Source organism: Taeniopygia guttata, chromosome Z, assembly GCF_048771995.1.
Source record: "Taeniopygia guttata chromosome Z, bTaeGut7.mat, whole genome shotgun sequence".
NCBI lineage: Eukaryota > Metazoa > Chordata > Aves > Passeriformes > Estrildidae > Taeniopygia > Taeniopygia guttata.
In genome coordinates this window covers 13,035,904-13,045,655 of record NC_133063.1, presented here as the reverse complement: position 1 = coordinate 13,045,655, position 9,752 = coordinate 13,035,904, and positions in this window count along the sequence as shown.

The following is a 9,752-nucleotide window of genomic DNA, read 5'->3' as shown; positions in this document are numbered from 1 at the left end:
TTTGCTTTATCAGTCATAACCGTTTGGTAGAAGGTGGACTTACAAAGAAGTATAATCATTTTCAGCTAACCAAGAATTGTGACAATGTATTTTATAATGTTTCAAATTGTTTTATAGGATTATAAAAATCACAGAATATCCTGAATTTAAAGAAATACCAAAGGATTACAGAGACCAACTCTTGGCACTGTACAGGACAACCCCAAAAAATCACACTGTATTCCTGATAGCATAATCCAAACACCTCTTGAAGTCTAGAAGGCTTAGTGTATTTTAAAATGCCATAATTTAGAAAACAAGACTCACCTATTTCTATGTACTTTCACTGTAATCTGATACAATTAAAAAATTGCATCATCTAGGAAAAAATATCTCTGCAGTACTAGCAATATGTCAGTTCAAAAAAGTTCAGCCTGAGAAAAAAAATATCTGATTTTGCAGCCATTTTCTTCACTTTTTAAAAAAATTAAGTATATATGCTATACATAATTCTCTCTTACATTTTTTGGGTTTTTTTGTTGTTGTTTTTCCAGGAAGAAGCTACTTCTGAAATGAGTGAAAAACCATCCTGCCACCCACTCTGCAGCCACAGTTAAATATTTGTCTTAGGGATTCTACATAGTGAAGGAAGATGATGCAAAGAAAGTTCATTCCATCTAGTCCTGGTTCACAAATTATAAATTAATTTATTTTATGTAATTTTCTCTTTTCAGTGTCACTGTTTTACTATTTATTCGCTGTCAGATTGTATGTGGTGCCTTATTCTGGGTTCTTTGCAATTTCACATCCTGTGAAATCTTTGTAACTTAGTCTAATTACTTCCACGGCAGAAGAAGCCTGCTAAAGGCTAGAATTGGATTCATCCCAAATTACAGTTCACAGAATTTTAAACTTATGACAGACATAGATACCAAATTTTCTTACATATAAACCTCTCTTTAGAAGAAAAATAAGTAAATTGTCTTTTGCCTGATTAGGACTTTTGCTTAAGTAATGTATCCAATATTATCATATTTTATTATGCAATGGTTTCCTGGAACATTAAACTATGCTATTATCTTGAAGCTGAAGTATTCCTTTCTTTCTACCAAATGTGCATACTAAATTGTCATTTCTTCCCAAAATAGAGAACAATTCTTTAATAATAGAAAAGTACAGATATTATTCTGAGGCATTTTACCTCTTTAGCAACAGAGTAAATCTAGCAGCATCCAAGCTTTGTTGTACATTATAGCGCACAATTTATCAGTAGTGATACATTTCTAATGCCTATACTGTGCACTGGAGCACATTAGAAATTCATTGTCCATAACACTATGGTAAGTTTCCATGCTGTACTTAAGTATTAATCAATCTGATTCAAGAGCCATTTCAGCCAAATCTTATATTTTTACAAACACTTTTGTAAATTTTTCTTAAATGAGCAGGACAGAGTAGGTAGCTAGAATTCATTAATTGTTGTACAAAGAGTGAAATTACTCCAACATAAAATATGTCTGCAATTCTTCATTTAAGACTGTTACTGAGAGTGACATAAAACCTGGCACATGATGAAATACTCCTATATTTTTTAATTTCTTAACATTTCTTTGGAGTGTGTTGTAGAACCTTTACTTAATGTTCAGTTACATGATTCATTGGCAGTTGTATCTATTTGAAGCTGTGCAAAAACCAGCCATCATCTTGTATAGAACTTGTATAGATTTTATTTCATTGCTGCTGTCTATGCCCTGATATATCCATAGTTCAACAGTCTCATCAGTTCTTGACCTTTATATTGTCAAGCAGTGGTGAACTCATCTAAACACTGGAAACATTTTAACAGAAAGGATCAGATACACAAACTGTCTCAGTCTCTATAAGCCTGAGAGAGTTCCTATAAATGGGGACTGCAGCATCCCATGAACTCTCTGCTCTCAGTCAATTCCCAAGTCCTCTGTCCTGGCGATGGCAGTGACTAACTACCATAGTCCTCCTGGGTGACAAGACAGACTCCCCCATGGACTTCCCGGTTTCTCCTTTCCCCTTCCCTCATTGGTTGGATACCCGGTTTTGGCTGTGCCCTTTCCCCTGGAGACCAGTCCCCTCTGCCCAGCCCTTAATTCCGTCCCCCACCTCTTCCTCTTCTTAAGCTGCCTGCTCCACAGGGTGGTTTTCTTTCTCACTGGGGTACTTTCTGTTTGATGTGATTAATCTTGCTGGAATAAAACCTTGCAAAAAGAGCTTTTCCTGCCTCTCTTGCTGAGCCAGCTGCAATGAGTGATATGTAGGGATCTGACTACATTGCCTGAATGTTTACCCAACCTGCTTTTCTACAGGAGAGGTTTGTTGGGAACAGATACTAGGCAGCAGCACCTAGTGACCATCTCCTGCATTTTCAATTGGCACCCAGTGTGAGGTAAGTTCCTATAAATGGGGACAACCAAGAAGAACATCCTCATCATTATTCATACTTTTGAAATTAGGTTATTAGTTTCAATTAATTGTTGTTATTGAGTTCAGTTTAGGTAGTTAACTGAAGAGTCACAAAGCCCTAGTATTTAGAAGACATACTATAGACATACTGTCTCAACAATAAGTAATTGGAAATTCTTTTCTGGAGCAGCACTGTAATGTGCTATGGTGTAAAACACCATTTAAATGCTAGCAGCTTCCCTTCGGTCACTTATTAACTGCTCTTAATATGCAGAAAATAATCTTGGGTAATTGTAAGCAACTATATCTAAAAGAAAACGCAAAATTAAAAATTAAGAAATATTTTGATAGTTTGCTACAAATCTTAGTTGAAAGCAAAAAAAAGAAAAACCTGGAGATATATATGTGTGTGTATATATGTATATATATATAAATTAAGCTGTTAGTTGAATAGAAACAAAACATAGTCTCAATTACCATTTTTGAGTTTTATGGGCTAGAAAATAATTTATTTGTAATCTGTACACATATTTGAGAAGTAACAAATTTATTATTTATAAATTTTACAATTTTTATTTGCTTTCTGAAACTTTTGCATACCTACTCACTTAAGGGTGTGGAAAAAAATAATATCCAAACATCTGGCTGATCTATATATCTTAAACAATCAACAGCATTACATGTCTTAATATTTTAGCACTTAAGGGGTTAGGAGAAAGTGTCCAAGAAAGTAACAAAAAATATTTCTCTTTCCTCAGTTTTGAAGTACCTGAGTGTAAAATATAAAAAATGAAAGCTGTGGCTCTCTGTCTGAGAAAATGAAAATTATCACCTCCCCGTCACCAGAAGGAGGTTAGATATTTCTCCCATCTTTATGCATTTCCTGCTTCTCCTTCAATCCTTCTCAAAAGTTCTTAAAAATTAAGATTCAGATGAACATCATGAGTAACAGAAGACTCATTCTCTTAGAAAGAGAAACAGTGCCAAAATTCTTCATAGTCAAGATTGATATTTGTATGTTTAGGACAAAGCATATTAATTATATCTGCTCTGGCAGATGTCCCTCTGAAAGTAATGAGCCACCTTACAAATAACTATGGCCAGATTCAGCCTGGCATTTTAAGTTTTGAAGCTCTATGAAAACATTGCGTACGCAACACTTCCATTTTTTAACAAGGGCAGAATACATAGAGAAAGATTTCTTCAGGCCATTCAGTGAGAAAAACCCCTAACAAGAAATTTTTCATATATGCTTCGTTTTATTTTGCTTCATGGAAGGGGAAATGTCCTGGGGTGAAAGAGTAGAAAGGGAATAATTTTCTTGGCAACCCCCTGCCATAAATCTCTGTAAGGTGATGTCTTTCTTGTAGGGATAATGAAGGTACAAAAGACAGAAAAAGCAATTACTTGGTTTGACATAAATCAACAATACAGCATATGAATACTGCTTTTAAGTTGTCTTATTTCAGAAGAGAAGGAGTTAGCTTTTGTTACTCTAATTCAAAGTGATAAAACTACTACAGATTTCTTGCTTCCAGTTTGCAGGGGCATTATTATAGTATTTCTGACAAATGCATAGCAGTGTTTGCACTTAATTCCAACAGACTCAGATGTTTGCAGCTGTATTAATTGGATCACAGGTTCCTTTCCCTGCTAGTACCTTGATAACATTCACCTTCTTCAAAGGAGTCAGCTCAGGGAAGGCTCTGTGTTAGAGACTGCAGTCATCTCTATGCAACACCAAAACTTTAGTCTGCCTTTCTGCTTAGATTGGTATACAGAGTATTTACATTTTTATTCTTCCACTTTTCATTTGCTATTCATATTCATCGTGTATTTATACCCGTGTTTGGAAGAGTAGGAATTTCTCTTACAAGTTTAATTTTCCCTCTAGGCTACTGATTTGTTTTTCATTACTGGAGACTTGCTGATGCAACCTTTCTCAGCTGCAACTGCAGCCTGTCTTTCCTCCAAAGACGCTGCAGCTTGCAGTTTATCAGCTTTGAGCAGCATCTTAACATCTGTTTTGCACCAGAATCTGCTGGTTTGTTATGATTCCAGTAAGAAAGGCACTCCGACTCTGCAAAGTATCAATTCAAATACTGTTTATTAAAGATAATACTACATTGAAAGAGTAATCTCAAGTCTCTCAGATGCTGGGAATCTCAAGCTGTGCAACATCAAATGTGTCTCCGATCTTTGATCAGGACACAGCGCACAGTGCAGCTTCTGCCTGTGGTAGAATACCTCACTTTAATCATCCACAAAAAAGGAATTCTTTTCCATTCCCAAACACTAATAATTTTCACACAAAACTTCTTTCTGAAGATTTATTTCACAGGCTGCAGCCTTGACCTCTGCCGCCCCAGTCATGTGGAGAGACTTATCACTGGGGGATCCAGGTGTCAGTGGAGATCCTCATCATCAGCCTGTGCTGGTGACACAGAGCCCTGGAGCTGCACGAGAACTGGTGCCATAAAGTGCTCTAACACCCATGCCATGGCTGATTGTGTTCCTGGTGCACATGCTGGAGATTCACTGGCTCAATGCAAGGTTGCAGGCCAAGAGGTGGCATAGGTGAGTGGCCACTGCATGGCACTGCAGCATGGGGTTGGGCAGTTTGGAGCTCTCAAGGAATAGTATTGCACTATGTGATGTGGAGAAGCCAGAGAGGCTGCAGGGTGGGCCCAGAAGCTGCTCCACTCTTACCCATGTGGGTTTTGCAGAGCACTGGAAGTGCTGCAGAAGCACAGCAGAAGCCTGTAAACAGGAGCAGAACTGAGAGTGGCCCTGCCACCCACAAATGGCCAGCACCTCATGGCATGAATAACTCAGGACTGTACCAGGGGCTCTCCTCTCTTGACAGCATCTCTCCAGGCAGGTGCAGAAGTGCAGGAGCCCATAGTGACCTTGGAGAGGCATTGAATGCTGCGGGAGAACACCAGATCCAGCCCGTCTCTTACCCTATGCCCTGCCTCTGCCCATACAAGGCAGCGCTGTCCATTGGCCAAGGAGGCCTGCTGTCCTGCCGCAGGAGCCAGGGTCTCTTCCCTCTTCTCTGGAGGCTTCAAGAAAGGAGTGCCTGTCCCCACTGGCCTACCTGCCCATCCCTTGGAGCCTTGAGGACCACTGTGTCATGGTGCAGCTCTATTTCCGCAGACTCCTTCTGGCCCCATGCCATCATTGACCTGACCATTCTCAACTACATGAAACAACTCCAGTTCTGCAAGGTTGGCCTGAGGACACCAATGAAGCTGGGGATGGTCTTTCACAGGATCCCCACTTGAGCTACTGTCAGCAACAGACCCAAAGCATGGATGCTTGCTGGAAGCATCAAGGACAGGGCATAGAGCCCTGCAATGTGGAAGTGCACCCCAGCAGTCTCCCAGACATGGCTGTAGACAATGATGTGCTGCTCCTGAAGATCATCCACACCCTCCCATAGACTCAGGTACTGTCTGAGTGGAGCTGCAGGAGGAGCTGGTCCAGTGGAGAGAGGTACTGGGGGGCCTGTGGAGTTGTCCATACAGTCAAACTGGAGTTACTGAGAAACAGTGTCCTCTAAGAGCTGCTGCAGATGGATGTGGACTAGGCTGCAGATAGGGGCATGACCCCACATCGTAAGGCCTTCTGCAAGCCCCTGTACTGGCAGAGCGGGGCCCAGAAGATGATTAATAGAACCTGAAATTCATTAATTCCGAGCATCCAGTGAATGTGGGGTCAGGAACCCCTGAGTTACCCCAGTCCTATATAAAATGTGGAAAAAAATATTTTTTCTTTAGCCCTGGTGTTATGATTCTTCCATCTATCCCAAGACAGGGGTGGAGCACCCTCAGTGACTGACCCCAGTGAGGGTCACCATCACTGAGCCTTGCTGAACCCACCAAACTGTGAGAGTTGGAGTATCTGGTACTCCGGTGAGTGTGCTGGGATCTGGAGAGTGAGATGGGCTGGAGAACTGGAGTGGGTCCCACCATGATCAGTGACATCAGTTCAGGGCAGTGCTGGTCATGGTTGGATTTGGAAGGGCATGAGTCTCCTTGAAGTAATAATTCCAATTGTAAGTGCTCAGTAGTGGTTACTGAAACCAAGGACATGGGAGTGAAGCTCAGCATGATTCAAAAATGTGCACTTGCAGCCCAGAAAGCCAACAACATCCTGGGCTGCATCCAAAGCAGCATGGGCAGCAGGTCCAGGGAGGTGGTTCTTCCTCTCTGCACTTCTCTCCTGAGACTCCCACTGGAGTACTGCATTCAGACTGGATTGTTAGAAATAAGAATCCTGAGTTCACAAAATGCGATACCCTATCCAGTGCAGATGCTTGGAGTTCTATTCCTTTATGCTGTGAGTTTAGCTAATCTCAGGTACAGTGAAAGTCAATAGCATTTTTTCATTTGTCTTCACTCAGCTTGCCTTGGCAATTATATATAAATGCAACAGGGCCACTACATATTTGGGAGATGAAAAACCATCATGGCATGAGTGTTTAGAAGGGTCTACTGAAGAATTAAGGAAACTCAGAATGTATGGGTGAGAGAGAGGAGAAATCATTGACTAAAGGAATGAGTTCATTGTTACTGATGAAAACTTAGCAGAGAGTGACTAATTCTGTTTTTTACTAAAATGATTCATAACTCCTTTTATCATTTGCATAGAAATAAGTGGTGATTAGGATCTTGTTCAAGCTCTATATTAGGAAATTAACAGCTTTGGTAATTATCCTGTGACAAATTTCTTACTTTTCTATAAGCTTTCACATGAGATGGCAACAGATTCCTTTCAATATGAGAGTCTTTACCAATGGCATGTCAGTCTGGAGGTGTTAGTAATGTCTTCTCCTGTTTAATGGTATATCAATGTTTCTTCTTAAAGAATAGTATTGTAGCAGTCAAAGAGTTGTGCTACTTAGCTGCTGAGGCAATTTTCTTACATGACACCTGTTAAAATCATCCTCCTAATGTTCCCTTCTGACAAACATATACAAAGAAATAGTTCATACAAAGTCTCTTCTGTTGAAAGAAGTCTAGGTAAGAAATGGATAATGATCTCTGAAGATCCCTCTGGTTGGTAGCACAATTTTCTGCCCTACCATCCAGATCCTTCATCACAGAATCACAGAATGGCTTGGGCTAGACAGGACCTTCAAGACCACCTAGTTCCATCCCTCTGCCATGGACAGGTATGTCACACACTAGAGTAGGTTGCTCAGAGCGCCATCCAGCCGGGCCTTGAATACCCCTAGGAATGGGTCATCCACTTCTCTGGGAAACCCATTTCAGTGCCTTACTACCCACTGAGTACAGAATTTCTCCCTAACTACTAGCTCAGTCTATCCTCTTTTAGTCTAAAACTGTCTCCCCTTGTCCTGTCAGTACCTGTCAATGTAAAAAGATACCCTTCATATTTTTTATAAGCCCCATTTAGGTACTGGAAGGTCTCAATAAAATCACCCGACAGCCTTCTCTTTCACAGGCTGATCTACCCTAGCTCTCTCATCCTGGAGGAGAGATTAATCTCACTGTCTGCTTATCCAGCCTATACTTTAACAACTTCTCTATGAAGATTGGAGACTGAGGTTTTGTTTTTAAAATAAGGCTAATACATTGTTTCGCTTGTAGCCCATTAGTGGCCTTGAACATTTAAAGGGACAGAGACAATTAGCTGACACTGACTTTACCCTGTATTGTTGTTAATATATCGTACACTATGTAAATCATCTCTTATACTGCAAAGGGTTTAGCAGTTTGTATTTTCCATAATTATTCTCATATTTTTTGACTACTGTAGTGCACCAGACAGTCACCAGCCAGAAAGTGAATCATGATACAATGGGAAGCCAACTGTGAGTAATCTATTGCTGTGCATGCTTTTCAATAAAACAGATGCATTTGTTTGTACTTTCAACTTCTAGGAGCAAAAACAGACACTGAAGTTAATATTAGTAGCTTAAGCAAAGATAAAAAAATACTCCAATACTGCTCACTACTCAGATTAGTTCATATTAGACCATATAAGTTCTATTATTGAATGAAATTCTCAAATGAAGCCATAACACTTCATTAAAGAACAATAAAAGAGTTAAAGGAGAAGTTCCCTATTTCTATATCATGTTGCTCTACCTTTTTCCTTTTAATGTGAATAAACTTGTCTAATGACCTAAAATGATTCAATAACCCAACCTTTTTCTTCACCAAAATGTATCTTTTCTCTGTACTCTATAAATAGATCTTGAAAAATATACCAATTATCTTAAGACCTGCTCCTGCTCTTTTCAGCCCTCTGGGATTGCGTTTGATGTCTTGCACATAATGAAAGAGGAGAGAAATTCTGTCATGAAAGAAGTTTATTGCAGAGTACTCCTGCATCCACCATTTCTATAGGCTAGAAGATGCTAGTGTCTACTGCTACAAATTGAATTGCAGAAGGTAAGTGTGCCAGCACTTTAAAGAAAAAAAAAATAAAACAGAAGTAACTGAAGAAAACTGTATCTTCAATACAAAGAGCATATAACAGGTCACCTAAACCTCTCCTTTTGCCTTTCATAAGTAACTTAAATACTTTATGATTCCTTTTTGTTTTGCTTAGATTATTTACTGAGGATGTTATTTTTGGTAGTGGTATATTTGCTGAAAGTCAGCATTAGACCTAATATGTAAAAAGTTTTAGAGATCTGTCAAAGCGGTAAGTGCCAACTGCACTTTTCTTAACTCCTCCTTTAGCTCAGCTGAGGTTCTTCCCTCTATCAATTCTTTGCCCTAGTTCACATTTGCATAGAAACTTTTCAATAATTTTGGCATCATTCCACAGTTGGAGGAAAAGGACAAAGCAAAGGAGGGTTAATGTTACCCGAAAAAATTTAGATTTCGTATCCTGTGAAAGCAAAGATTTATGCATCTTCTCACCTCCTATTCAAATGATGGAAGTTTTAAAGCTGAAATATTTATTAGATTAAAATTTAAGCTCCCTAACTCTGTGTGCATATCACCTAAAATGCTATCCAACAATATTTTAAGCAGGAATTTATAACAAAAGCTTTCTTTAACCAAACAATCTATCACTAAGTAGAGTTTAATATGTGCTATATTGGGAGTATGGTAGGACAGAGAGTCAGCTCCATTAAGGCTGTCTTTTAAAGCAGAAAGGGATACTAATTAAAGCAGGAAGCAATAAGCTGTATGACACAGGCACAATATCACCCATACTATAAGGAAAGTAGTAATAAAATTGATAAGGGGCCACTGGAACATGGGCATGCTCATTTCAGTAAGATTATGTGATAAAGTACCTTGTGAAAGAGGATGTCAAGCCAAAGGGAAAAGCCATTAACAAAACATACA